Genomic DNA, 3,055 nt, shown 5'->3' on the forward strand with positions numbered 1-3,055 from the left:
GTGGATTTGCTACAGCTGAAGATTTCACCGAACCTAGTTCATTTACTAGAGCTGAAAATGTCACTGGACCTAGCGTATTTAATGAAGGAGAAAATGTTGCTGGTTCTGAAAATGAACATGCTGGATCCCGAAAAGGTCATAAACAAGGTGAGTATTCTAAAAGATCATCTTCTAATGTTAACGAGAAGGAAAAAATCAAGAAAAGGAAAAAAATAGTAGAGGATGATAATGAGACATTTCTTAAGGGTATGATGGAAGTTATGAAAAACTTTACTGAAAGTCAAGACAAAAGAATTGGTTCCTTGATTGAAAAGATGGGGGATCGTGATCGATCTAATGTTTGTGGTCAAGTTTATTCTATCCTTGAATCCCCTGTATTTGAGTTGTACACCACAGAGCAACGTATAAAAGCTGCAATGATTCTCTGTAAAGATGACAAAAAGATGGAATTATTTTTACGTATGGGTGAACATGATCGTCAGACAATAATGTGGATGGCTGTCCATGATAAACTTTGAAGTACGGTGAACTTGTGATGTAAGTGGCTACACTAGTTTAGTAATTTTTTGCTTGAAAATCACTTCGAAGTGTGACAACAGTGGCATATTTTGACATCTCTGATTATTAATGTGCGCATGAGCATGTTAAATCTTTTTGTGTAACTAAGTTTTATCAAAATATCTCAACTCTTGTGTCAATGCTAAGTGCAGATGTAATTATATAGTTGTCGTTACAGCTCTTCAAATTCTCCTGTAGCCATTTAATTTTGAGATTCTGAAATGCAATTATATAGCTACTATGACAGATCTTTAATCTGTCTTGTATTTCTGTCTTGTTTCTGTTTTTCTTTGTTAATTTCTCTATGAGTTGATGGTTCATAGCTGTTGTGATGCTCACGTGTAATTAGTGAATTTGTAAGAGGAAAAACAGAATCAGGAGGCTGAATAGAAGAAAAAGGTAGTATGTATGAGATCTAGAGAACAACTAGTTTCTGTTATATGACAAATTGTTTGTGTCAAAATGAAACTGGTTCAAACAGCCGATGAAGGATATAGAGGATTCATATAGCCTATCACACTAGTTTGGTATTGAGATCCAGTTGATCATTGATTGGTTGATCCTCTTTTGTTTTTTTCTGTTTTGGGGGAAGGGAGTTACGAGCTCTCTCTTCTCGCCATCTCCTTTCTAAATTTAAGAAAAATGAGTAAATGATTCTGGCAGTAGCAGCTGGAACATTGCATCAGTGGGACAATTAATATGGCAGATTGTAATGAATAAGGAAGCCTTGTGGGTAAAATAGGTACATGAAATTTATCTTAGAGAGGAAACCTCGATATGGAGTCACAGGACACCTATCGATAGTAGTTGGTATTGGAGGAAGCTTAATGCAATAAAGGAACAGATACATGGCTGGTATTGCAAGGGAACAAGTTCCTCTACAGGCAACTGCAGAATCATCAACTGGAAGCAGAGGAGTAGTTGCTGGTGCTGGAATGGCGAAGCAGTGTATTTATTCACCAACAATCCATCCATGCTCGTTTAGGTGCAGGTATCATCATGCTGATTATAAATGGGTTTCTCCACTAGGAAATAAGTAGAATCACTTTGGTGCTTCTGTCGCCAAGGCTCTATGAAAATTCTGCTGTACAAATTCGAATTGTCATTTGTAATTTTTTCATTTTTTAATAAGATGTAGATGATCTTGTTCGTACGTCTCAAATATTTACTATGTCCCAATTTATGTGAAAATGTTACGAGTGTTTAGTTACAAAAAGAGATTTGCAATTATTATTGTTGTGATATGTGAATTTAAATGGATAAAAGATGTATGGAAGGGGATAACACAGTGGACAGGCATAACAATGACAAACAATGGGATTAAACAGGTTTTGGAGAGAACAAAAAGGAAGCATTGGAAACAGTTTCAGAAAGAGACATTTGCAGCTATATGTGGGGCTATTCTCTACCACACATGGCGTGCAAGAAACTGGAAAAAGTTTAAAGGGAAGCATGTACATACAGAGGATTGGTATTAAAGTGAGAATTAATACATCGACTTTGTGCTGCAGGGGTACTTGCCGAAGAGGCTAAAAAGATTGCGTCCACTTATAGCGATGTCATTTCTGTAAACATTTTGGATGTTGAGCAGTGCAAAGAATTGAAAATGGGAGCCTATTTATCTGTTGCTGCAACAGCTACTGAAAATCCTCCTTACTTCATCCATTTATGTTTTAAAATTCTTACTAACGAACGCAAAAGGAAGATACCCTTGGTTGGGAGGGGATTAACTTTTGACAGGTAAATAGATTTCTATCTTCTATTATTCTTACGTTATGATTTGTTGAACGTTTGTTTTCGTGTTCCCTAGTGGTGGCTACAACCTCAAGACTGGAGTTGGTTCGAAGATTGAGCTAATGAAGTATGACATGGGAGGGGCTGCCACTGTTTTAGGTGCAACAAAAGCTCTTGGTGAAATTAGGCCTTTTGGAGTAGAGGTGAGTCCTTCCTTATCATTCATCATTCGAGAATGTATTTACTGGGAAGTGCATATATTCAATTACCATGTATGTTACGTTGTTACGTTGCAGGTGCATTTCATTGTTGCAGCTTGTGAAAATATGATCAGTGGAGCAGGCATGAGGCCTGGTGACATTGTCACAGCTTCAAATGAAATTCATTTTATAAATCTACTAATAATGGAGCTGGCATCTTCTTTTCTTTTTTTTTTTTAAAATCTTATTTCAATATAGTAACAACTATTTAATTTTATATTTGAAAAAGAAGAAGAATAGGAGTAAATAATGTTTTAGCAAAGAACCTTGTTGCAAAGGAAGTGTACAAAGTAAATAAAGTGTGAAGGATATTTTTGTAAACATACATTTTTTTAATAGACATTATGCAAGATTTGTATTTCTAATACATCAAACCAAACAGTGTATAAGAAATAATGCAGACATAACTAATCCAAGCAGTACTAATGCAAGCATTACTAATACACCCTATTTTGCATTATTCTTATACACTCTACCAAACGACCCCTAAGTCATCTCTTTCA

The 3,055-nt window shown here is 35.7% G+C and overlaps 1 long non-coding RNA gene across 1 annotated transcript; it reads left to right on the forward strand.

The window, feature by feature from the left end:
• The first annotated feature begins 2,273 nt into the window (after positions 1-2,273).
• LOC107062752 (uncharacterized) lies at positions 2,274-2,658 on the forward strand. The gene is made up of 3 exons (XR_001474808.1): positions 2,274-2,298; positions 2,369-2,495; positions 2,589-2,658. It is a non-coding gene; the product is annotated as an uncharacterized lncRNA (long non-coding RNA).
• Positions 2,659-3,055: the final 397 nt, after the last annotated feature.

Source organism: Solanum tuberosum, unplaced genomic scaffold (genome assembly GCF_000226075.1).
Source record: "Solanum tuberosum cultivar DM 1-3 516 R44 unplaced genomic scaffold, SolTub_3.0 scf00260, whole genome shotgun sequence".
Taxonomy (NCBI): Eukaryota; Viridiplantae; Streptophyta; class Magnoliopsida; order Solanales; family Solanaceae; genus Solanum; species Solanum tuberosum.